At 47.5% G+C, this 26,977-nt stretch overlaps 2 protein-coding genes across 3 annotated transcripts in view; one reads left to right on the top strand and one right to left on the bottom strand.

Annotated features, from left to right (window-relative positions):
* Positions 1-26,977, top strand: part of MACROD1 (mono-ADP ribosylhydrolase 1) — a 419,553-nt gene that overhangs the window by 94,659 nt on the left and 297,917 nt on the right. The window lies entirely within an intron of this gene.
* The window catches only part of FLRT1 (fibronectin leucine rich transmembrane protein 1), a 210,621-nt gene that overhangs the window by 36,339 nt on the left and 147,305 nt on the right, over positions 1-26,977 (bottom strand). Inside the window, exon 2 of the mRNA XM_048511900.1 lies at positions 11,605-12,424. The gene's annotated coding sequence lies outside the window, so the exon portion shown is untranslated. The remainder of the gene's footprint in view (positions 1-11,604; positions 12,425-26,977) is intronic.

The raw sequence follows: 26,977 nt of genomic DNA, 5'->3' as shown, positions 1-26,977 counted from the left end.
CTTGAGGCCTTTGTACCGTAGCTGTTATTAAAAGGGCCACTGGCTCCGGAGAGCAAAGGAAGCTTGCACTGTGTTTTCCTTTAACCTATAAACTTGGGTGCTCCTTGATCTCTCCCTTTAGGGCTGTTGTACTCAGCACTCCTGGATCCAACAACCGGGGAGACCCCTCTGGCCGATAAGCGAGATGAACGAGGGGCAAGACGGTTTCTGGGCAGAGCTTCGGGCGGAGCCTGGAAAACAACCCGATTCTGGCTTTGCCATCAGCTCCGTTCCCTGCAGGCCTTTTCGTTTTTAGAGCAAGTTTCTAGCTCGCATGGCTTCACCACTGAAAATGTGCAAAGTTTTTTTTTCTTTCAAAGGCAAGGCAATATCTTCTGTTTAACCACCCGGCAGCTTTCAGACAATTCGCAGCTGGGAAGTTGACTGGGGTGATTTGAAAGAAACCTTGCTGTTCGTTCTGCTTCCGGCTCTGGCGGAGCGGCTTTGTGGGTTTTGTTTTGGAGTCCCATAAATGGTTTATGGTAAACCATGTTGGGTTGTAAGTGAAAGAAGGACAAAGAGAAATGCTTGTGCAGGGTGTGGGAAGAAATGTCCCTCTCATTACATAGCCGGCACTCTTAAGAACAGGTCATCCAGGCTAACGTTACAATCCTGTCCGTGTTGCACTCAATATCATAGATACATTGTTAGGTGCAATCCTGAACAGAGTTATGCCTTTGCAAGTCTACAGACATCAGCATGCTTAGAAGGATGTAACTCTCTTTAGGACTGCACTGTGAACTACCACTAGGGAATCTACCTTTGCTCCATTCAACATGTGTTATCACCATTCATGCGTTACTTTTCTCCTGTGGCAAAGAGTTATGTCATGCTGGCTGTTTGGGTTTTCTGGGCCGTGTGGCCTTGGTCTGGTAGTTTTTGCTTCTAACATTTCGCCCTCATCTGTGGCGGACCATGGAGAGAAACACATCTTACCGTGACTCGCCTTTGGAGAGGCCAGCTGCAGATGCAGGCAAAATGTTACAAGCAAAAACTACCAGACCATGGCCACACAAACCAGAAAACCCACAACTGATTCCAGCTGTAAAAGTCTTCGACTATACAGTTATGCCATACTTTTTATTAGCAAAAATGTCACACACCAATTTGCAGGCTTTTCAGTTCATTAGAAACCTAATGGTTTCTACACCAGCCTGGTGTGTAGTGGTTAAGAGCAGATGCACTCTAATCTGGAGAACCGGGTTTGATTCCCTGCTCTGCCACTTGAGCTGTGGAGACTTATCTGGGGAACCAGATTAGCTTGTGCACTCCAGCACATGCCAGCTGGGTGACCTTGGGCTAGAATGATGCAGTTCTTCAGAGATCTCTCAGCCCCGCCCACTTCACAGGGTGTTTGTTGGGGGGGAGGAAGGGAAAGGAGATTGTAAGCCCCTTTGAGTCTCCTTACAGGAGAGAAAGGAGGGATATCAATTCGATTCTTCTTCTTCTTCTGCATCAAGTGGGATGTTTATTAAGAGAGAGATGGATGGATGGGAGAACATAAAGTATGTTTCAGGTAATGAAGGAAAGAGCACTAATCTGTAAACTCTTATGGGAAGTGTGGCAGGCTTAATCAAATTAGGTAGTGCCAGGCATAACTGGATTCAGGTTGTGCTGAAGCCTTCTGAGAAGGAGGCAAAAAGTGGCAGCTTGCATTTGAGAATGGCAAGCTAGTAATTAACCAAATGCCTGCTCGGTATTATAGGCCATTGTTGCTGTCTACAACCTCATTGCCCCTAGGTAACCTTCCAGGTAACACTGGAAAAGACGTTCCCTTCTTAGTGCCCCAGATGACGCCTCACGGTACTTTGCAACAAGACTCTATCGCAACCCCATAATATCCGCTCAGGGTTCTACTTTGCTGCAGCAGTGTGGGCAAAAAGGATCTTATTTTTTCTTTCCTTTAGTAAACATATACCTTGTCTTTCTTTGGTTGGTGATTCTGGGTCGGGAAATTCCTGAAGATTTTGGTGGTGGAGTCTGGGGAGGGCAGGGTTTAGGAGGGACCATAGCAGGGTATAATGCAATGGATTCCCCCCTACAAAGCAGCCATTTTGTCCAAGGGAACAGATCTCTGGGCCTTTCCCCACTTACCTTAATCCCCGTGCTACTCTCCTCAAGTAGCACGGGGTCCCCCGGCACTCCCCACGACAGGGGCAGCGACAGCACAGCCGCCCTGACGCTGCCACTGTCGCGCCCTCTCAGCGCGTGGCATCCCTGGTGCTCTTGTAAATGGCGCCTTTTGATGACGTTGTGGGGACGCCCAGGTGCATGCCAGGGATGCCGCGCGCTGAGAGCAGCGCGCGGCATAGGGGGGATCGTGGAGAGTGGGGAAGCGCCCTCTGTCATCTGGACAGCAGTTTAATTCTGGAAGATTCCCAGGCCCCGCCTGGAAGTTGGCAACCTTCGATCTCTGTTTATGTGTATTGTAAATAGCCCTAAACATGTGTATCTCTGTGGAAAAGAAACTATGGTTCCAAGACTGAAAACATTTCAGATATAAAGCATCCATTCACAAGTTACACAAAAACCTCGGGAAAGTCACCTTTCCTCCATAACTATAATTAGATACAAAATGTGAACAGAAGCGCACAGAAAACAGCTGGTGAATGCATAGCAACGATGGGGAAGAAAAATCTTGGGAGTGATATAAGCAGGCTCTGTGAATTCAGTCATATTTGGGAGTAAATATCATTGAGACAGGGGTGCTCATTGAGTCTTTTGGGGTTCCAAATGCATGGGTTCAGGTTCACGATTATGGGATGCTCTCACCGAGGAGGTTAACGCCTTTCTTCAGCCTATAAAAAGACCAGCCTAAACTTGCAAATATGGATAATAAGCCACATCGTGTGGAAAACCAGCATTAAACATTTGATCGATGGGTTCTAGATAGGTGGCCGTTTCGTTCTGCTCCCTAAATTCAGATTTATGTAGGACTGGAAGTGTTTTGGCAAAGACTAAGAATCAATAGGAGGGAACAGGGGGAGGGGGCGACATGGAAAACTGAGCTCTGCTTATGTTGCCTATAAATGCCTTCCCTTCCCTTCATTCCTCTCTGTCGACTCATTCCTACCTCCAAAAGTTACTTCAATATGCTTACTGTAAAAGTTATTATTATTCTTATTGTTCACGTCTATGTGTCCATTGTGAATCTCAGGAAACTAATAGCTCTGAACTGAACACTTAACACATTTCAGTTGTTTTTATGGGTATTGGCTGTTTTTGCAAAATGAATATTGAATAAGCTCTAGTCTCTGTAAGTTTTTTATATTTCTGCTTCTCAGCACTGTTTGGGCTGTAGGATGTAATTTTCAATATTTTCAATATTTAAAAAGACCCACAAATACTGCAACATAAATATCCACCCCAAAAAAAGGTTAGAAAAGAAAACAGAGCGAAATATGGTAAAACTCATGTGGCATTTCTTATTGCAACGCTACAAAATGGCCAACTGGGAACCAGATAAATATAGATTGTTTTGAAGACCTGTCATCTCACACCTTACATAATCATGCTGTTTTATCACTACCCTTGCCTCCTGGCACTTCCAACAAAATTGTAGATAGTATAACGATCCACTTAGCAATGAAGGTAGCCATTTTCTACAGGATACTGACACAAGGCTTTGACCTCTGATGCCCCTCCCAAACCTTGCCTAGATTCTGAATATATAGAAGAAGAGGAAGAGGAGCAGGAGCAGGAGTTGGATTTATACATACTCTTTCTCTCCTGTAAGGAGACTCAAGGTGGCTTACAAGCTCCTTTCCCTTCCTCTCCCCACAACAGACACCCTGTGAGGTAGGTGGGGCTGAGAGAGTTCTGAGAGAACTGTGACTAGCCCAATGTCACCCAGCAAGAATGTAGGACTGCAGAAACACATCTGGTTCACCAGATAAGCCTCCGCCACTCAGGTGGAGGAGTGGGGAATCAAACCCAGTTCTCCAGATTAGAATCCACCTGCTCTTAACCACTACACCACGCTGGCTGTCAGTATATTTGAATCACACACACACCCTCCATATTTCCTAGCTCTTCCATGGATCCATAAAGGCCAATAACTTGCAGTTAAAAAGGGGTGCCAACTCCTCTGATAGGAAAGTGGGTCCTGCAAATTGATGGAATTCAGTTCAGATGTTCCGTTTTGGTGCCCCAACCATGTCTAACAATAGCTCACACTACACTATACATAATCCTCCCAATACTTCCAGTCCCCATTTTGTGTAAACGGGGCACTGTGCGTATCTTCCATGCCACATGTAGCTCAGTTTGCATAATAGAAGAGAAGAAGAGTTTGGATTTATATCCCCCCCTTTCTCTCCTGTAAGGAGACTCAAAGGGGCTTACAATCCCCTTTCCTCCCCCCCCCCCCACAACAAACACCCTGTGAGGTAGGTGGGGCTAAGAGAGCTCCAAAGAACTGTGACTAGCCCAAGGTCACCCAGCTGGCATGTGTTGAGTGCACAGGTTAATCTGGTTCACCAGATAAGCCTCTACAGCTCAAGCGGCAGAGGAGGGAATCAAACCCGACTCTCCAGATTAAAGTGCACCTGCTCTTAACCACTATACCATGTTGGCTCTCAGACAGAGCCCCAAATGTTTGAGTGACCGTGTTCTGATGCTATACCCACATGGAAAACACACAGGCTGCCCCATTCACGCAAAATAGCGACTACATTTATTGGCAGGATCTTGCCTAGCTCGCGCCCTCACGCATGACTGAAGCACAAAACGCGAACATCTGAAAAGAGTCATGTGAGCCTGCAATCTATATCCCCCAGGTGGCTGTGTTACCAAAGATCAAATCCTGCACGCAGTCAAAGTCAGCCTCCCGCCTGTGCTCGTGTTTGTGCGTATAACTCCCACAGACACCCTTTTGTAACGAAATCTGTGAAAATTCCAGCTTTTAAAAAAATACAAGAATCCGTATATACAAACACAAAAACTCTATCAGGCTCCCCAGCCATCTTCCAGTGGCTCCCAGTGCAGGAAGCGAGAAGAGTCTATCTCCTAATGAAAGCAAGCTCCAAATTGCAGCCTCCAATTCCTTTATTTCCCCAACCTCCTCTTCCCAGCAAAAACATTTTCATATCAGATGTTGCTATCAATATAATTAACCTCCCAAGGCACAAGTCTGAAATCCTCTCTCACTCTCCACCTACAAAGTACAGCGTTTTCTATTAGCTTACAATAGTTTCTCCCCCCCACCCCCACCTGAAGAGGCAGCACCCCAAATTTCTTTTCAAGGTTTATAGATATATATTTTTAAAAACGATTTGCATACCTGCCTGCAATTACGGCGGAGATAAGGGGAGATGCATAATGCATGTACCATGAAATTGGCAAAAAAATAATTAACTTTTGGGTCCTTTTATTTTGTGGGGGGCGGGAGGGGAAAGGGAGAGACTCGCGATTGCTGTCATTTCTATAAAAAGACACCTCCAGATAAATATCAGGCAGACGCTGCACTGGCCTTGGTTCTGGCTCGCTTGGGGCTCGCATCCCGATAGCTCTTGCAAGCTAAGCAGGCTGGATCTCTGTCTCGACGATCCTAGAACGAGCGCCTTGATCCCTGAGATTTTGTGGGGAGAGGCAGCGGCGGCAAAGCCCTGCCAAGCCTTTTGCGAGCTTGTGGCCCAGGGACTGAGCTGTCAGCTGGGAAGGGGCCCGGCTCAAACTCAGGAGGCGTCCCTGGCCTAAGCGAACCACTTAGCTGCCTCGGCCCTCTCTCTGCAAGATGAATGTAATAAGACCACAGCCTACCTTGCAGGTTTGATGCTGCAATCCTTGTGGAATGCTTTGAATATACCAGCATGTTTTGTAAGCGTGATTATCGTGCCCGATTTAATTGTGACTTGCTGCCAGTTTTTACAAAGGTGCGGGTTCATGTGTCCAATGCAGAGACAAGCCATTCAATGAGCAGAGGCTTGGACCGGAGGCTACAGTGGAGCCAGGACGGCCTGTTCAGCTACAGCAGTTCATAGCACTGCATTCCCTGCAAGATTAACTTGGCTTTCCATGCCTCCTCTCTCAGTCAAGACACATAATTGGAGTACATCTGCCAGGTTCATACAGTCCCCCACACCTTCTGTAATCATGGGCCAACCTCATCACATATACACCCAGGCACTAATTTTTCTTTGCCTAGCTTTGAATAATAATATTTGTTTGACCGCTCTCATCCTTTGCATCACGTCCTGCCTAGGAGAAATGAAGGGTTGTCTTATTTTATTCTTGACTCTGGTCGATTCCCCACTCACTATTTGATGCGCGCTCCTCACGGCAAATACCCCAGGGTCCTGCAGCACTCCCCACTACACCAGCGGCGACAGCGCAGTCACCCCAATTCTGCCGCTCCTCCCACCCCTTAGCGCGCATCATTTAGGATCCTGGTTGGAAGTGCACCTTTTTGCAAACCAACGGAGAAGCCTCAGTGGGGAGGATGAATGCGCGCTCAAAAGCACCCAATTCTTACGAGACCGGTTTGCCTCTACTTTCACTTTTGAAGTGCGGAATCGGCCTCCTTTGGAAATGTTGCTGAAGTTGAGAGATCCGGGGGGGAGGGGGGGGGAGGTGATTTTGGTCTCAGTGCCAGGGATTTGGGAATGTGGTACTCATAAATTAACTTAGTTCTACACAGGGCAGTCTTGTAAGGTAGGCCCCTGCTGTTCGTATCACCTCGGTACAAATTGGAGGTAGGGGTGGGAGCTGAAGCAGAAGGAAACATAGAACTGCTGAGTTCATGGTGGAGGTAGGAGAATGTACTTAGGACTTCGAAGCTCTTGTGAATCCTGCCTTGCTCCTGGATTAAAGCACCCTTCTAGTTAAACCCAGTTGCAATTAAAGATATCTAATCAAGCGACAGTAAGCAAGCAGACAAAGGATATTAAGTAAAAATGTATTCTGAGATAGCAGTGGCAATAATGCACCTCAACCGTGAAAACCCTTGCCAATGCAATAGTTTTGGTGTGGCATCTGAAAGATAGTGACATAGGTATTATACAAACATGGCTGAGGAAGGTTAATTCATAAATGGGGTGCCACCACGGAAAAAGCCCTGTTCCCTATCTGCCTAATTTCTGAAGGTGGGAGCCCCTCCCTCTCAGCCTAACCTACCTTGCAATGTTGTTGTGAGGATAAAGTGGAGAAGGGCCAAAACACGTTTGGAGAACGTGGAGAAAGAAGACAGGATTTTCTTGGAGAAAAGGAAACCAACCAGCCCATTAAACTTGCTCTGCACAGCTCCAAGCTGTGGTTCTGATCTTTCGCAAACAAGGACGAGCATCACCTCCTTGGATTTGGATTTGCAAAATCTGCATGTGACTCTGTGTACGTGTCCATCTGTTTCAGTGCAAAGGGAAGTTTAGTTAATAAACTGGTAATCAATGGTGGGAGGGGCAGGGGGCGGAGTAGCCATGCCTGCAGACAATTCATTACAACGCCTGAGAATGAGATAGTGAGATTAATAAGTCTTTGATTTATCGACACTCCGGGCCCCTGAACATTAGTCATGGTGTAGAATTGACAAGGTCTCAATTCCCACCTTGGCCTGGGAGAACTCAGATGGGAGCGGGAAAGAGGACAGGTGCCAGAACCTATCCGGATGAAGCCCTAAACGCCCGGCTTGTTGAGGCATTAACAGCTTTGTTACAAGCCCCAAAGCCTTGAAAAATTCCCTCCAGACCTGGGAGGGTGGTGGTGGTAATTGTTATTGATTATGAAGGCAGATAAATCCAGCAAGAAGCAGCTGGTGGAAATCCACTGCTGGGATAGCCATGGCCCGCCTGCTCTGATCCCTTGGTCGATTAGGACAAAAATGACTTTCCAGCCTGCCTAACCCTGCAGCTCTGGTTCTGCCCACTTAGTGCCACGGAGGGAATATAAAAGGGGGCAAAAAATCTTAGGCATTCAGTGGCCTAAAAATCCAGAGCTGGCATCCAGAAGTTCCAGTAGGTTTCTAGACCAGATTTCTGAATCTGTTACCTTCTGGGATGCTCTTTTTGAGGGTCAATTTAAGGTTGCTGTTGGAGAACTTCTTGCGTAGATAGATTAACATGTGTGGGGAAATTCCACTGGGATTTGCCATGACAGGCGCTCGATGGGCTTGCCAACCTCCAGGTGTGGCCTGGAGATCTCCCAGTATTACAACTGATCTCCAGACTACGGAGCTTAGTTTCCGGGAGAAAATGGCTGCTTTGGAGGGTGGAGTCTACAGCATTGTACCCTATTGAGGTCGCTCCCTCCTGAGACTCTGCCCCCCAAATGTCCAGGTTATTTCTCAACCCAGAGCTGACAAACGTAGCACTAGAGCCCGCAGCAGTTGAGCCCTCCAGGGGTGGGCAGTATAAAAGCTGAAGAGATAGATAGATAGATAGATAGATAGATAGATAGATAGATAGATAGATAGATAGATAGATAGATAGATAGATAGATAGATAGATAGATAGATAGAATTTCCCCAGCCAGCCTTACATGTTATCAGTCCTTTTCTCCCCAATTCCCAACATGCATTTTAAAGATTTAGGAATGAAGAAAACTGGAAAGAGTAACGAAGGACTTTAATTTTCATTATTTATTAGAAAAAAAGAAGAGTTTGGATTTATACCCCACCTTTCTCTCATGTAATTTCAAGGTGGCTTACAAGCTTCTTTCCCTTCCTCTCCCCACAACAGACACCTTGTGAAGTAGGTGGGGCAGAGAGAGCTCTGAGAGAACTGTGACTAGCCCAAGGTCACCCAACAGGAATGCAGGAGTGCAGAAACACATCTGGTTAGGTTAGGTTGCAAGGGAACAAACGGCCTGAGGGCTGTCAGTTAGTTTCATGGCAAGCAGGGATTTGAATCTGGATCTCCCTTGTTGTGACCACCATTCAGACCACTCCCACTGTTTTAGGGTAGCCAAGAATCTGGATGCTAGTGAGGCGGGGTATTAGGAATTGGATGCCTAATGGGACCTGGTTTGGCTGGGACTGAGGGTGGGGGGCGGGGAGGCGGTGTCTTCATAAGAACATAAGAACAAGCCAGCTGGATCAGACCAGAGTCCATCTAGTCCAGCTCTCTGCTACTCGCAGTGGCCCACCAGGTGCCTTTGGGAGCTCACATGCAGGATGTGAAAGCAATGGCCTTCTGCAACTGTTGCTCCCGAGCACCTGGACTGTTAAGGCATTTGCAATCTCAGATCAAAGAGGATCAAGATTGGTAGCCATAGATCGACTTCTCCTCCATAAATCTGTCCAAGCCCCTTTAAAAGCTATCCAGGTTAGTGGCCATCACCACCTCCTGTGGCAGCATATTCCAAACACCAATCACATGTTGTGTGAAGAAGTGTTTCCTTTTATTAGTCCTAATTCTTCCCCCCAGGATTTTCAATGTATGTCCCCTGGCTTCCTTGGCTGTTGCGCCCACAGCAGGGTCACCAGATTGTGAGCAGGGTTGGGGGTGCCTGGAATGGTGAATCAGGAGCAGGATGGGGTGGGTGGCAACCCCACAGCATGCTTGCCGGGCCAGATCGGGAGGGAGGGGGGTTGCCTCAGCTGGCTCAAAGGCCTGATAAGCCTTGTCAAGGGGCCAGATGTAGCCCCTGGGCTGCATGTTTGATACACATGACTCAGAAGAAGAGTTGGTTTTTATACTTTTGTCTATCTTTAAGGAGTCTCAAAGCAGCTTACAACCACCTTCTCTCCCACTACCCTTAACAAAAACTTTATGTGGGTGGTGGGGCTGAGAGAGTTCTGAGAGAACTGTGGGCCAGGGTCACCCAACTGGCTTCACGTGGAGGAGTGAAGCATCAAACCTAGTTCTCCAGAACAGTCTGCCACTTAAGGTAGAGGAGCGAGGAATGCACTGCTCTTAATCACGACACCGTGCTGGCTTAGGCGCGTGGGTCCCTGCTGTATTGTCTTCCCTGTTTGTCCCTCTTTTCATCTTGTGAAAAAAATTATTTGAATTGCTAGCACTGAAATTCTTCAGGGTCCAGCTCCCCCCTCGTCTGCCCTAAGGTTAAATCTCCAGGAAAGTGGGTACATCTTTTTTGCACATGCATGTCAGTGTGCGTAGATCAGGGGTCGGCAACCTTTACCATTCGGAGCCATTTGGACCCGTTTTCCATGGCCCCAAAGTTCTACTAAGCTGAAGAGGTGGCTCTGCACGGAGCCGCCTCCGTTTCGGCCCCTCTACTAACTTTTCCTTCCAGCGCTGCTCTGGAGGGCTGGAGTGACACACCCACGCTACCCTCCGACCTCCAGGCCACGCGGAGCCGCAGTATAAGGCTGAAAGGTCCACATGCGGCTCTGGAGCCGCGGGTTGCAGACCCCTGGCATAGATAATCACTAAAGGACCATGCCATGCACTGCTTAATATTTTATACCCTGTTGCTACGCAAGGTATGCTTTGATCAGTGTTCATCAAGAGGATAATATTTTTTTAAAAAAAATAGGAGAGCCTTCAGAAATATAAGTAATCGGGGAGGGGGAAAGTTATGAAGGGATACTTTATATGAGAATTAAGTGTCCCAAGCATTGACTCCCCGTTCTGTTCGAGTTTTCATCCGAGATGCAAAAGCCTTCACATTGGCGATGATGCCTCCGCATATGGAGATTTATAGTGTGCTCACCCAAGCTCACTGCAAGAGCTAGATGCAGGAGCAAGCTACGTCACAGTTTTCGTCTGTGGAACAGGGGAGGGCATACTTTAGTTAGTGAACTAATGTTTCTGTTGACTACTAATGCATTTTCTGATAGCCTATATTTAAAGTGAGTTTACATAATCAGCAGGCTGCAAAGGTTAAACGTCTCCTCTGTTGACCTGTTGTGTGTGTGTGTGTGTGTGTGTGTGTGTGTGTGTGTGTGTGTGTGTGTGTGTGTGTGTGAGTGAGTGAGTGAGTGAATGAGTCTGTGCACGTCTGATTAAAAACTAAAATTCCCTACAGGTAGAAAACTAGCATATCAAGACAGGGAAGAGGAGTTTAATGAGTTTAATTAACTCCTGTATGTTTAATTCCTTACCAGCAACCTGACCTGGGGCAGATCAGAAGAAGCGTTGTGTTTAGGCTTCATTTAGGCTTTGCATTGATAGTATCACAGCCTTTTATAGGGGAGGGGGCTGCTTAGGAGGTGAGGACTTAAGGAACACGTTTTGAGACCTTAGTCACCTGGGTAAACCTTTATTTAGTTCTTTTATAGACTGCCTTTCTTACAGTGACAATGTAGAGCATATATTTCATAGGATGTTTGAGTTGTTTTGATGAAGTGTCCTAGAAATAAGTTGGGTTTTTTGGGGGGTGGGGGGGGGAGGATAGGTTACCTAGTGGCTCTTGACATCCATGACCTAAGGAGCTCTAGCTGTAGATGCATTCTATATGTACTACGCACCATACCTCGGCACAAGCAGTTACTGGAACTCATGATCCCTAGGTCACCTGCTTGTGCTACATCTTCACTTTCCTGAACTGTTTTTCTCGGCTATTTCCACCACCTTCTGCTCTCTATCTAACTGTTTTTCTTTAAAGGGCCAATAGGATTTTGGGGCCTCCATACTGGGCATAGGTATAAGATCGGTGACTCAATCTTACCTGCCTGTTGGATGCAGAGAAGTTCTCCACGGAGGTCGGAGGTCCCTCTCCTTGGATCCGGTTTCTTAATGTGGCTCTCCGCCTCCTCCTTTTCTGCCCATTGACCTTTCGAAAGGCCTTAACACAATTCGCAAATGGAAAAAAGTTGTTTTACATTCTCGGTGTTGCCCACCAGTCTTCTTGATGTTCCTTCTTTGAGCGCAGGAGTAAAATCCAAGGGTGCCTTCTGGGCCACCATAGGCCACCAAGATGGCTCAAGGGGAAGGAAAAGACCTCTTTTTCTATCTAGGGCTCCTGCCCTTTATCTCTTGTTTCTGCTTTTTTGCGCTCAGACCCGGTGGTCTGACTTGGCTCTGCTTTGAACCCCCATCCCTGTGGCGAATCGGTGTTTTCCCTTAAACTTTACCATCTGTGATGGCGCAGGTTGAAAACAGCCCAAACTCAGCCGCCTTCTTTTGCAAACTTTTCTGTCCCTTTTCTCTCACTCGCTGTAAAATGCCAGGAAATTCCAGACCTTATATCCAGGAACAGTTCTTCCCAGGAAGAGACCTTATATCCAAGCGGTACCTTTCTTCACAGGAGAGGCAGAGGTGTTCTTTCAATCAGTGTTTGGCACAGAAAGAGGGAGTCTTCAGCCTGCTTGACTGACACGGCTCTCGTCAAGGGTGGGTGGGTCTGTTGTTAGCAGTCTGAAAAGGGTGGATTTCCCCCCCTCCACAGTGATCAAAGTGTCTCCTCCACAAACTGGCACTGGGGTTGAATCCTCCCAGCAACACTGGACTGATGGAATCAAGGCATAGACAGCAGCAGCTCCTGGAACCTGCAAAAGTCATTTGACAAGGGTGTTAAAGTCAAAGGGAGAGACAGCAAAAGTGCGGGGAGCTGGTCCCCTTCCCCTGGAGTGCTTCTCATCCTGGGGGCTTCTGTTTGCAGCCCCCCTGAGCCTGACGGATCAAAAGCAGCTGCTGACGGACCAAAGTCTTGGAGCACTGAGCAACAAAGGACATGCCGGGCGCCCTCTCTCCCTCCACCCCCACCTGCTTGGCGCGCAGGGTTGCATTCCCTCACACAATAGCTCAAGGTAATTCTGTAGAGCAGTGCTTTCCAGGAAACACTTCCCACCATTAGCCTGTCTGCTAAGGAGCCCCTGTGTGTGAGACAAAGGATTCTGGGGCATGTTTTGGGACAGGTGTTCCAAGGTACCAGCCAGGGCTCCTGGTAGACCTATCGTTGCCTTGTGAGGACAAGGTGTGTGACCCAAAACACAACCAGCAGTTCCTCACAGTTATATATTGCAGGAAGGAGCACGCAAGCTGTGTTTCCTGGAAGCTGATAGGCTGCTTTGCAGCTTCCCAGCAAGGAGCCATTGAGAAACTTCCAAGGAACTTGGGAATCAAACCCATTGCCAAGGAATGAGATGCGGCGGCAAGTAGATTTTTATTTATTTACTTAAAAAAATTTACGTCCTTGTCTTTTTCTCAGGCATCCCAGGACCCAAGGTGGTCTATACTATACTAACAACACCAGAACAATACAATGCAGTTCAATAGAATGAATTTTAAAAGTGCATATACAGACCATGGCAGTGCTTCGATTCAGGATATATTACATAAATGAAGCTGCTTTACACTGAATCAGTACGGTACTTTCTGCTCAGATCGGCATTGTCTCGCCAGCATCTTCTAGGTGGAGGTCTTTCTCCTCACCGGCTATCCGGTCTTTTTAAATGGAGAGGTCAGGAATTGAACCTGGGACCTCCTGCATGCAAAGGAAGGTCTTCCACTGAGCCACAGTTCCTCCCTTCCACATTTATGGCATTTTCCGTTGTGATTGGATACCTGTGGCTCCATTATGCCAACAGCATCAGCTGCCTCCTGGTGCCCGGAACCTTCTCTTAATGTCTCTGGAAGACAGGAGGATGTTTAGCACCCAGGAGCACCGCTTGTGTCAGAGGGAAGTTCCCTGCAGTAAGTGAAGGTACTGCAGACAGTGGAACGGATATGCAGGATCCAAGCTGCTATTCTACTGACTGCAAGAAAACAGGTCCCTGCCCCCAAAGAGATTCCCTGCTAAACTCTGGCAAAGGGAGAGAAGAGAGATGCAGATGGTAGTGGAAGAAAGAGCTATCAAGTGACAACCGACTCATGGCACCCACAGGGTTTTCAAGGCAAGAGACACTCAGAGGTGGTTTGCCATCGTTTGTCTCTACGTAGCAACCCTGGACTTATGCATTTTCCAACAACGAATATTTATAGTTAGTACAGTATAGTATTTATTTATTGACAGCAAGTTACAACATACATAGATTAGAATGGGGGGGCACCAACCCATCTATCTATATACCAGTTCATTAAATCATCCATTGTCCGTCCACCCGTCCGTCTGTCTGTCAAGGGCAACTGCCCAGCATGCCCATGTGTGCAGATGGGCAGAAGTCCTTTGAATCATTGATACAAAATACACTGACTATGAGTTATGCTGGTGGGACAGTCAGGCAACACCCAGAGTCCACATTAAACCCAGACAATATGTGGTGGGGCTTCTTATTCCAAAGATCATGGGGGCTGCCAACACAAATGGTGACACTGTGTTGAATCCCCCTCCTCCCCTTGCTGATGCTGGCCTACCCCAGACCATATTTAGCTCTTGAAGATATGAGGAAATGCACACTGTCAGAGCAGGACAGAGTGCAAGATGACAGAGGAGCAGGAGGGAATTGGACATGGGCAGCAGGGGACTCAGCCATTTTCAAAGACAGAATTCAGACCCAGCGTTTCTGTAATTTGTTCAGAGGCCACTGGACGGATGGCATTTCATGTCAATCTGAAATGATGGCGTTGCCAAGGTATCTTTTTTCACGGCACGCTCCTCCTGTGTTGCGACAAGGCCTTCGAATTAATTTGCAGAAAGGAAAGGGGTGGGGGAAGAGAGAGCCGGAGAGAGACCAAAAGACAAAGAGGGTTAGGATCGGATCCGGATTGCACAGCGGGAGGCTACCGAATGTCCTCCTTTGCCCAGAATTAATTGGGAGCCCCCACTTCCGGCTCCCTATTTCCATAACAGAAGAGCTGGTGCCCCTTGCTGATGCAGACAAAAAGTGCCAGGCGAGGGAGGGCTTGCCCTCCGTGCCTCCTCCGTCACATAAGCAGCCTGGAAACTTCAAGCCAATTTGTAAGAACCCCACGTTAGCGAGAAACGGTGTTCAAAACCCTGCCGACGTCAGCTTGCCTTTCATTTGGAGACGGTGGAAGGCCCATTGCTTAGCTGTGTGATCCTTTCTCTTCTTGCCTTCCTTCTTTGAAGGTTCCCCATCCTTTATTGGCAAGGGTATGCGCCCAGGGAGGACGGGGATGAGCACAGCTGGAATGGCTCGCTGCCTGTGCCTATTGTGAGCGTGGAGGGGACAGGAGGCCCGCACAGTTCTGATTTCAGAAACGCTTCCTCCTCTCAGCCCCCACTGCCCAGCCTGGCTAGCGAGGCAGAATCAGGGCAGCATTTTGTGAGCCAGGATTGTGTAGAAGTCAAAGTGTTGGGCTGGAGCAGGGGTCTGCAACCTGCGGCTCTCCGGATGTTCATGGACTACAATCCCCATCAGCTCCTGCCAGCATGGCCAATTGATGGGATTTGTAGTCCATGAACATCTGGAGAGCCACAGGTTGCAGACCGCTAAGAGTGCTGAAAAATCACAGCCAACATATAGCGGCCTCGTAGGGTAGGAGTCCCTGATGTGATGCCATTGAATGACTTGGTGCCCGCCAATATCACTTCTGGCGCCCACCAGGTGTTTTTAGGAAATGTGTGAGCCAGGTAATGGCTTTTGCCAGCAAGGTTTCTGGTTGACTATTGGAGAGTTGATTGGCTATGCAGATATTTTAAAATGTTGCTTTGGAAGCAGCTGCTACCACAGCAAAAGGATTTACACTGTGTTACTAAAGTGTCTGACTCCGCCTCCTGCAGCAGCCATTTTATGACAGCCATTTGGCTGCTGTGCCCACCGTGCTGTGTCAGAATTTCAAATGTGTTGGCAGACTCAAAAGGTTTGTAAAGTTTTCAAGACAAAAGATGGAATGGATATGGTTAGCTGTTGCCTGCCTCCGTGTATAAATATAAATAAAAAATAAAAAGGAGACTCTGCACAGTCATCGCCGCTTTAGGGTTGTGACAACCTTCTGAAGATGCCAACCATAGATGTGGGTGAAATGTTAGGAGCAAAAAGTACCAGACCACAGCCACGTAGCCTGGAACAGCCAGTAGGCTGAGATTCTATGACTGGCTCAAGATCACCCAGCAATCTTCCATGGCAGAGTGCAAATTCAGAACCGGATCTCCCAGATCCTCATTTGAGTCTCTTAATCACTTCATCACACTGGTTGTCTTTTTTTAAAAAAGAATTTCTGTGCTGCCCCATAACCACCAGGCAGGCGAGCAGTTTAGCTTGGGTTGCATGTATAAGTCATCTCACTGTGGATTGTATTCTGTCCACGTGTCTGCCTCTTGAGGATGTCTTCTTAACATTCTTAACGTTTCTGAGTGTGAGCTGTTGCCAGCTTCATTATTCAGGGTCCATCTCTCCAGGGCCTCTGGAGCATGGGTCCCCAATGTTTTTGAACCTGCAGGCAGGCTTTGGAATTCTGACACAGAATGGTGAGCACAGCCACCAAACAAATTGTTGTCACAGGTAGCAGTCGGCCACAAAATGGCTGCCGTGGCTTACTTTCAGTCATGCAAGGAAATATCCTTGTTCTGTGGTAGCAACCAATGCCAAGGCAGCATTTTAACCAATCCGAACAGCTATCAAATCTCCAGGGCCAATCAGAAGTCCTGGTGGACAAAAACCCACCCAGTTTCTAAATCTTGGGTACCAGGAAAGATGTCTGCAGGTGTCACAGTGCCCATGGGCACCATGTTGGGGATCCCTGCCGTAGAAGGTAAATCTCAGGCCCCTTCTGAACATGCAGAATAATACACATTCAATCCACTTTCACAATTGTTTAAAGTGGATTTTGCTATTCTGCACAGTAAAATCCAGCTTCAAAGTGGATTGAAAGTGCATTATTCTGCATGTGCGGAAGGGGCCTCAGAGCAGGGAATGGATGTGTTTCTAGCGCGCATGCATGTAACATCTGCGCATGAAACTGGTGCACCATGTAGCGTGCCGCCTTTCCATTTCCAACCCAGCCACCACTTGGGGATGTTTTTGAACTGTTGACAACACATTGTAGAGCAATTATAGTTTCCCCCCCTCAAGTATATCTCTAACCAAAAGAACCGTCACACTCTGAGCTTGTAAATCAATGCAGGACAAGACTGCTGCAGAACAAAAGGACGCAGCCTCCAGCCGGGGAGCATTCAACAATGCTCAACAATGTGTGTAACCATGGAGGCGACGGAGCTTGCAAAGCAATCTTTGGTGAGGGATTCAGGGGTTTTACAAACACGCCCCACTTTCCACCTGTGGCCTGTCGGAGGTGAAGGGGTGCGTTCTTTGTTTGCTCGCCCTTACCTTCGAAGGCCACTTGAGGTGACTGATGTCCTCTTCCGTGGGGCTCCCTGCAATCCTGAAGTTCGCCCTGTTGAAGCCTTGTGGCTATGCTAGCCAAAGTCCCTTTAGCCAATTAAATCTCACCCTCACTGGTTTCCTTCTTTGATCGCTCCAAGGTGGCTCTGCCTAATGAAAGGAGAAGCGGCCATCGCACGGGGCCCCGCGGAACAAACAGGGAACGCGATTCCTTTCTTCCCGTGCGGCTCAGATACAGCAATATATGTTTAAAAATAAAAGGAGAGCGTGCATGTAGGCAATTGCTCCTCCTCCGAGCTCAGAGGCCCAGCTTAATTTCCCAACTTTGATGTTCTCTTAGAGCTTTCTTCTCATTTTGTAGCAAAGAAACCAAGAGGCACTTTGATAACTCTCTTGAGTCACGTGAACAGCTAAATATCATAACGAACCCTTGTAACTTCTTCTGCCGTGTGGTGTAAGTGCCTTAGTAATTTATATTTTTAAGTAGGAGACTCTATCTGTGCTTCTGTGTGGCAGTGTGATGCATTTGGGCTGTTCTGAAGCAGAGAGTGATCATTTTCTTTTGAGTGGTGTGGCCCAAACTCGTCCCTAAAATTGGCCATTGACTTGAGAGAGGTGAAGGGAAGGTGCAGTCTGGCGGTGTGCATGACACGTTCCGCAATAATTTGGACTGAAGCACTCTTAAATAGAAATATTAATTGATCGATTGAATAATTAACTACATCTGCATTGATCTGCATATGAAGAAAACTGACAAAAATACATATTTTGTTTTCAGATGATGAACATACCGGTATCTACCCTAAGGGGCATTATCTTAGAAGAAGCATTCACTCCTGACAGAGAAACAAAGAGAACGGCTCTCCTTATAGTTCTCGCTATGGCATTTGTAGGCATTAGCTAACAAGAGGCATAACCCTCCTTTTATAATAGGAGAACCCCACTTTTTAGAGCTTTGGGTCCCATTCATCCACAAAGGAGGCTGCAATCAATAATGCCCATCAGCATCACAGCAGACACCGTAAGAAGTATTTCTTCCTGTATGTAGTGGGAAGGGGCCATACAGGCCAACTAGTCCATCCCCCTGCTCAATGCAGGATCAGCCTAGAGCACAGGTGTCAAACTCGCAGCCCTCCAGATGTTATGGACTACAGTTCCCATCATCCCCAGCCAGCATTTGACACCTATGGCTTAGGCCAGTGGTGGCAAACCTTTGGCACTCCAGATATTATGGACTACAATTCTCATTAGCCCCTGCCAGCATGGCCAATTGGCCATGCTGGTAGGGGCTGATGGGAATTGTAGTCCATAACATCTGGAGTGCCAAAGGTTCGCCACCATGGGCCTAGGCCCTAGAGCACCCCTGATAAGGGTTCATCCAGCTGCTGCTTGAAGACTGCCAGAGAGGAAGAGCTCACCCCCCCCCCCAAATCCTAGCCTTGGTTGCCATCAGGAACAGCTCCCTGTCCTCTTCTAAGTGACATCCTTCCAAATACTTCAAGAGAACAATTGTGTTCCCCTTCAACTCCTCTTCTCCAGACAGAACATTCCCAAGTCCCTCAACCTTTCCTCTGACCTAGGGCTTGGTCTCCAGGCCCCTGATCATCCGCATTGCTCTCCTCTGCTCCTGCTCTATTCTGTCCACATCTCTTTTGAGGTGAGGCTTCCAGAACTGTACACGAAACTCCAGGTATTGTCTTGGAGGAGGCATTCCCTCTTGGGTAAGGGAATAGGAATGCCTCTTTTAAACGATAAAGTTTGCAGTTTTGATGTGCGCTTGTATTAAGAAGAAGGAGGAGGAGGAGGAGGAGGAGTTTGGATTTATATCTCCCCCTTTCTCTCCTGTGGGAGACTCAAAGGGGCTTACAAACTCCTTTCCCTTCCCTCCTCACAACAAACACCCTGTGAGGTGGGTGGGGCTGAGAGAACTCTGATGAACTGTGACTAGTCCAAGATCACCCAGCTGGCGTGTGTTGGAGTACACAAGCTAATCTGGTTCACCAGATAAGCCTCCACAGCTCAAGCGGCAGAGCAGGGAATCAAACCCAGTTCCCCAGATTAGAGTGCACCTGCTCTTAACCACTACACCACGCTGGTGTAGTAGTTTTGAAATTGAAAATCCTAAAGCACCCTCTTAATCAATCAAAAAGTTCACAGTTGGTCTAGCCCTGTAATCTATGTAGTACCGCAGCCCCGCTAAGCACATTTGGCTTCCAAACACAGCACTTCGCGTTCATTAGGCAAAGTTGGTTGTGCTGGAATTTGTTACCCTAGGATGGTGATGACTCGGGTGTCAGAGGTGACACTGTTTTGGATTACGCACCAGTGTTCACCAACACCCGACGACAGCCATTTCCCTGTTTTCGTTTGAGTCATTTTTGTCATTATTTGATGTTTCTTTATATAATACGTAGCACAACACGTGATTGGACTGTATTTTTTTTAAAAATAAATAAATGAATATGTAAAGAATTGTTCTCTTTTGTTCTGGGATGGGGTGGTGATACACAAGGAGAGTGAGTTAGGCATTTTCCAAATTTTTGATATGCCGAGCCTGAAAGGTTTGCTGTTACTGCCGTACAATGAGAGTTTTGCTGGCTATTTGTTCAGTGTTTTCCTGAGGCTTTTTAGATTATTATTTGATCACTTACACTTTGATTGTTCATTCTCTGGTTGAATGTGGTTGCCTGCCCTGGGTTCCAGCTGTGCTGGGTGAGCTTAGAAAACATTTCAGATCAATAAATGTTTTCCCCTTCCTTGTGTGTGCTTATTAGATTGCAAACCATTGTTGGTAGGCATAATGGTGCCCATGGGCACCATGTTCAGGATCTCTGAACTAGATAGAATAACCTTAGATGAACCTGTGGACCCCCTCGACCAACTGTTAAGGCGTGAACCACATCTTCGAGTCTAGGTGCTGGTATATCTTACACTCCAGATAAGAGCAGGATGGCATTCCCTATCAGCCCCTGTCAGTATGGCCAATTGACCATGCTGGCAGGGGCTGATGGGAATTGTAGTCCATAAAATCTGGAGTGCCAAAGGTTCGCCACCACTGATCTAGGGTGCTGCGGGTTTCCGGGTTGTATGGCCATGTCCCAGTAGCATTTTCTCCTGATGTTTTGCCTGCATCTGTGGCTGGCATCTTCAGAATCTGATCCTCTGATGATGCAGGTGGAACGTCAGGAGAAAATGCTACTGGGACATGGCCATACAACCCAGAAAACCCACAACACCCTAGTGATTCTGGCCGTGAAGGCCTTTTGACAATACACATCTTCATCCATTTCCTGACATTTTTACTTTGCTCTTCCTTTAGCTCCAGTTGGGGTACGTGGCTCTCTTCTCTGTTGCAAACATATCAGGTGAGTGAGGCTGAGAATGAGTGGTTAGCCCAGGGTCAATCAGCTATGAAGGAATTTGAACTAGTCTGATGCATGCATGGCCACGCAAAACAAAAAACAGTAGAAAAATATATTGTCGAAGGCTTTCACAGACGGAATCGCTGGAGTGTTATGGAGTTTGGGGGCTGTATGGCCATGTTCCAGTAGCATTTTCTCCTGACGTTTCGCCTGCATATCACATGCATATCACACTTGCTAATTGCACCCTTTACACTTGTTAACCAATGCAAATGGTTCTTTCACCCACCCTGGACATTCCACAGGTATATATACAGTGGAACCTCGGTTTTCATTGCCTTCGGTTTTCATTGGTTTCGGTTTTCATCGATTTTTTCAGTGACACTTTTGTCTCGGTTTTCATCAATTTGCCTCTGTTTTCATCGATTTGCAGTCAGCGGTAGGCTTTGTGGAGAAAAAAATCACTCCGACAAAGCTGTTGCAGTGGCCTGTAACTGTAACTTGTTTAATGACAAATGTCTTGCCCTCATTTCAGACAAATCTTAAAGAGGTAAGGCTATTGTGAAAATAGACCTTCCTTTGACAGCTTCCTTGGTGCGACATTGGTCCTCATTGGCTATTCTTGAAGCTGGTCCTAGTGTTACTGTTTGTTACTGTTTTCAGCATTAAACACTATGTTTATTCATCAAAAAATGTGTTTTTGGTATGTTTTTTGGAGTGCCTAGAACGGATTAATTGGATTTACATTGATTCCTATGGAAAAGTTTGCCTCGGTTTTCATCGGTTTCGGTTTTCATCGATACTTTTTGGACGGATTACCAACGAAAACCAAGGCTCCACTGTATATACTCCATTTGCTTTACTACCATCAGATCCTCTGAAGATGCCAGCCACAGATGCAGGTGAAACGTCAGGAGAGAATGCTGCTAGAACACGGCCATACAGCCCGGAAAACCCACAGCTCTCCAGTCGAAAAATGTTTTGGGGCCTTTTCATTTTTGAAGGATGCCTCATTCTTTAAGGCCCTCTAGGACTTCATGTGTCCTTTGTTCTATCTGGGGCTGTCACAGCTGTGAGCTTTCTCCATCCCGCAGCCGGGCTCTGAAATGGAACCACAGCAGCGTTCCGAGGTTGTTGACAGGACGGTGAGCCCCGGCAGTGGCCTGTCAGGTTTTGTTAACCTCCCACCTTTCTCGGCATGCTAATTTTGATTCCCCCCCTTTAGCTTTGAATCTTTTCAAGTTATGGAAAAAAGGCAGGGAAGCTTTTCAAAGTGTGAGGGGGAATGAAGCAGCAGCCCCCCACCCCCATTCCACCAATTCCTTCCCGTAGCATCTCGCCTATGCTGGGATAGGGGAAGTCACCCTGGCACATCTTTCCCTTCCGGCTCCAGCTCCGTCTCTCAGCCTGCTGTCTCTTGCAAGAGAGTCAAGGGGAGAAAGGAACAGGGTGGAACCTGTTTCTTTTCTGGCCTTGTGCACAAATCAGACACGGTGTGTGTGTGGGGATGAGAGAGAGAGAGAGAGAGAGAGAGAGAGAGAGAGAGAGAGAGAGAGAGAGGACCGCCAGAACAATTCTGAGCAGGGAGTTCCATTAATTATGAATGGGCAACAAGCAGTTTCCCCGTTGTTTGTAAATTAGCAGCTGCCGGGTTCCTTATTCTATATTTATACCTCTTAGTAAGGAGGTTGTTTCAAGGCAGGGGGAGACTTCATCCCACAGCTTTCTGTTGAAATATCTTGAAAGGGGAGAGGCCGTGCATGGGGAATGGAAACATGAAGGTATCCGGGCTTCCCCTGCGATTGGCTTCTGGTCATGGGCTGTGGGGGCAGAATGATACCTATAGAAAGGAACGCACCTGTCAGCCACATTCTACAGGGGTCAGACCCCTGGGCTTCCTATCTGCTCTTGTGCTGGCAAGGACTCCTCGGAGGAGTCTCTGGCAGAGAGGGGCCTCTCTTGAGACAGGAGATCCTTTTACCTGTAGATGTTGGAGAGGGAATGTGGGACTTCTGACATGCAAAGAATGTTCTTCGCCCCTGAGCCACAGCCCTCCTCCCTGCTTCCAGGATATTGGGCATATCCATTCAGAATGGGCTAGGTCTCGGGGCAGATGAATGGCAGTCAGCGGCAGGAGTAATGTGGGCCGGCTACAAGAAGAGTGTCAAGCTGAGCTGCCACTGAGACAGTTAATCTGCGTTGGGGCTGTACTTATGGTTGCCAGTCTCCAGGCGAGGCCTGCAGATCTCCTGGGATGATGGCCACAGAATTCCCCTGGAGAAAATGGTTGCCTTGGTTCAGTGGTGCCCACCAACATCTTCTCTGGTACCCGTGAAATGTTTTTAGAAAGGAGGTGTAGGGCCAGGCAGGGCTTTAACTCAGCACGGCTTCTGAGTGACTATTGGAGATTTTAGTGGCTGTGCAGTTTTTTAAAAACGTTGCTTGCGCAGCAGCTGCCACCACAGCACAGGGATCACAGTGTGTTACTGAAGTTAAACTGCGGCAGCCATTTTGTGGCAGGCTTTGCAGCAGAAGGCCATTGCTTTCACCTCCTGCACGTGAGCTCCCAAAGGCACCTGGTGGGCCACTGCGAGTAGCAGAGAGCTGGACTAGATGGACTCTGGTCTGATCCAGCTGGCTTGTTCTTATGTTCTTAGCCTTCCACGGCAGCCATTTTGTAACAGCCATTTTGTTGCTGTGGCTGTCATGCCGTGTCAGAATTCCAAATGGGCCCAGCCTCTGTTTGCACCTCTGTGGCTATGGGCCTGTGCCTGCCAAGTATTTTTAAGAAGTGGTTAGGGCCAGGTAGGGCTTTTGCTCAGGAAGACTTGCTCAGGACTATTGGAGATTTGCTCAGGAAGACTTTGCTCAGGTCTATTGGAGATTTGATTGACTGAGCAGATTTTTTGAAATGTTGTTTCAGCAGCAGCTGGTCACCATCCCGCAGTGGATCTTAAGCATATACAAAGTAAGTTACTGAAGTTAAGTTGCCAGGACAATCGTTTCTCTGTGGCTGGTCACTGCATAGCAGCTTCTCAGCTTACTCTTGTGGCGGCAGCGCCATTTTGTTACTCCGCCCACTGTGGCATGTCAAAATTCCAAATGAGCCCACAGGCTGAGAAATGTTAGGGACCCCTGCTACATCTTGAGAGGCAGCACACCTCTAAATACTGGAACCAGGCAACTTGGGAATCCTGTCTGTCTCCAAGCTTGCTGGCTTCTCAAAGGTTTCTGGCTGCACTCTCTAAAATAAAAGATCGCTGGGCAAGATGGACTTTGGTCTGATCCAGCGATTCTTTTCCTCCAACTCCAGCTCCAAATGATTTTTTTCTCTCTCCTTGCCCACTAAGGCACTTAAAGGCTGCCTTCAGCTCTCCTCCTTTAAGCTAAACATATTGAGGTTGTTTAAGAGGGGACGGGCTCATTTAAGTCCCTGGCCATTGCCGGAGCTGTTTTTCACCCTTTCTTAATCGGAGAAGAAAGCAGTTAAAAGTAATGGAGTCATTCCAGGCTTTCTCCGAGTGGTGTAGAGAGAGCAAACCTGGCGGAGGGGGCATGGAATAATTCACTCCCTTTCAGTACGGGAGCTGAGGCCATCCATCTAGCTAAAATGATGTGTTGTGGGGTTAAGCTGAACGGAAGGAAGCTTTAACGGCAGCATCTTGCGGCTCCTTTCAAGTCTAAAAAAATGGATTGTGAACGGTGCTTTGGTAGGCTGGAGTTTTATTTTGTTTGGTATGTATGAACCAGCGTGCAGAGATGTGTGTCTTTTCTTTCTTTGCACCGTGCCTAATCAGCCTCTGGAATTCATTGCTACATGAGAAGGCGCTGCAGTGGCAAAGGGTTGCGTTTCACAGCGTAAATGCTAGGGCACAGTGATTTTGTTTGGCCAGAAGCAGTAACTGGCCCCTTGAAAATGCAGCAGAGACTTTGTCAGGGCTGAAGGTAGGGTTAACAACTACCTGGAGGGGGGGAAAAATCAAAACATCTTCAAATTGACAAAATCAGCACCTGTCAGATTCAAAAGGCAGCCCTGCTGGGATCCGCACGAATACGATGCCGATACATTGCAATGTCCTAGGACTTTGGGTGGGGCTTGAACTTTAATGAAATGCCAGCAACCAGCTAAAGAACTGGCAGCTGTGATACAGCTGGCAAACTCCTTCCCTTTCCTCTCCCCACAAAAGACACCTTGATTTGAACTGCTTTGATTCAGAGGGTATATGGGTTCATTCTGAAACTGACCTGTGGTTGTTACTCTTTCAGGATTTCTTTTCTTTTCTTTTTTTTGGAGGGGGGGTTGATATTCTTGAAGAAGAGAAAAAGAGTTTGAATTTATACCCTGCTTTTCTCAACTCCAAAGAGTCTCACACCAACTTACAATCACCTTCCCTTCCTCTCCCCGCAACAGACACCTTGTGAGGCAGGTGGGGCTAAGAGAGTTCAGAGGGAACTGTGACTAGCCCAAGATCACCCAGCAGGAAGGTAGGAGTGCAGAAACACATCTGGTTCACCAGATAAGCCTCTGCCAGTCAGGTGGAGGAGTGAGGAATCAAACCGGGTTCTCCAGATTAGAATCCACCTGCTCTTAACCACCACACCACACTGGCTCTCAGTCGATAATAGCCTTCAGGCAGCATATGAGTTCCCTTTTCTGCCATATTTGCAAGGCACTGGAATCAGGATGACCAGTTGCAATGCTGCTGTGTCTGGAAAGACCCTTCTTCTCTAAAATGCTGCCGTGCCTTTCGGTGTCTTTGTGATCAGGGACATGCCCACATATCCATTTTGGATGCCTGATTTCAGCATGAGGCATCATGTGTGAAATACCTGGCAACTTACAGGTATTGTAGAGATTCAATGGGTTATTCGTGTGTGTTATATCAACAGGCACTGGAACATTGTTGGCATGGGTCTTTCCAGACCCTTCCAGCCTGAGGGTCTTTCCAGACCCTTCCAGCCTGAGGGTGTAAACAGGCATGTGGACAGGGGTGAACCGGTGGACATTGTCTACTTGGATTTCCAAAAGGCTTTTGACAAAGTTCCTCACCAGAGACTGTTGAGAAAACTCAGCAAAATGAAGGGTCATGAGGGGAAGTCCCATGGGATTAAAAAACTGAGAGTTGAGAAACATTGAGTGGGATGTAAATGGGAAGTTCCTCAGCAATGGAGAGATGTCGGGAGTGGTGGGTCCCCAAGGATCCGCTTTGGGGACCAGTGCTCTTTTGAACCCATTCATAAAATGACCTGGAGTGGTGGGTAGGGTGGGTAGCGCGGTGGCACAAGCTCTTGCAGTAGATGATACTAAATTATGTAGGGGTGGTGAGAACCACAAAGTGATTGCGAAGAGCCCAAGCTGGACTCCTTGATAAAATTAGGGTGAGTGGGCTCCTGTGAAATGGCAAATGCAGTTCAATGTAGCAAAATGTAAAGTGATGCACACAGGGGCAAAAAAATCCAAACTTCACATACACGCTACAGGGGTCAGTGCTATCAGTCACAGACCAGGAAAGGGATTTAGGCTGCTCCTTGAAGTTGATAGTTCCATGGGAATGTCAACTCAATGCATGGCAGCTGTGTGAAAAAAGGCAAACTCTATGCTGGGGATCATTAGAAAAGGAATCTGATAATAAAACTGCAAAGATTGTCATGCCCTATAGAGCAGTGGTGCGACCAAGACTTGGAGTAATTGTGTCCAGTTCTGGTCACGCGATCTCAAAAGGATATTGGAGGAGATAGAAAAGTGCAGAGAAGGGCAACAAGGATGATTGAGGGGCTGGAGCACCTTCCCATGAGGAGAGGCTGCAGCGTTTGGGACTCTTTAGTTTGGAGGAGGGAGGCTAAGGGGGGATAAGGATTGAAGTCTATAAATTATGCATGGTAGAAAATGCTGACAGAGAGAAATTTTTTCTCTTCACAATACTAGAACCAGGGGCATTCATTGAAAAATGCTGGGGAAGAATTAGGACTAATAAAAGGAAACACCCTTCACAACGTGGATTGCGTTTGGAATATGCTGCCACAGGAGGTGGTGATGGCCACTCAACCTGGATAGCTTTTAAAGGCTTGGACAGATTTATGGAGAAGTCGATTTATGGCTACCAATCTTGATCCTCTTTGATCTGAGATTGCAAATGCCTTAACAGACCAGGTGATCGGGAGCAACAGCCGCAGAAGGCCATTGCGTTCACATCCTACATGTGAGCTCCCAAAGGCACCTGGTGGGCCACTGCGAGTAGCAGAGAGCTGGACTAGATGGACTTTGGTCTGATCCAGCTGGCTTGTTCTTATGTTGTTATGGGTCAAACACATAGTGACACACCACATCGTATTCATGTCACCATCTGCTGCTTCCTACGCCCTTTTTGAGGCATGGCAGAGCCTTAATATGGCTTGTCCTTTGCCCTTTACAGCCTGCTTGCTCATATACTGCGGGGAAAGACGGGCTTCTAAAAAGCCACTTTGCAAAATGAAATGAGTTTGCTAGCTTGTT

Source organism: Sphaerodactylus townsendi, linkage group LG01 (genome assembly GCF_021028975.2).
Source record: "Sphaerodactylus townsendi isolate TG3544 linkage group LG01, MPM_Stown_v2.3, whole genome shotgun sequence".
NCBI lineage: Eukaryota > Metazoa > Chordata > Lepidosauria > Squamata > Sphaerodactylidae > Sphaerodactylus > Sphaerodactylus townsendi.
Note: the sequence above shows the minus strand (reverse complement) of the source record. Positions and strands in the feature narration are given on the sequence as shown.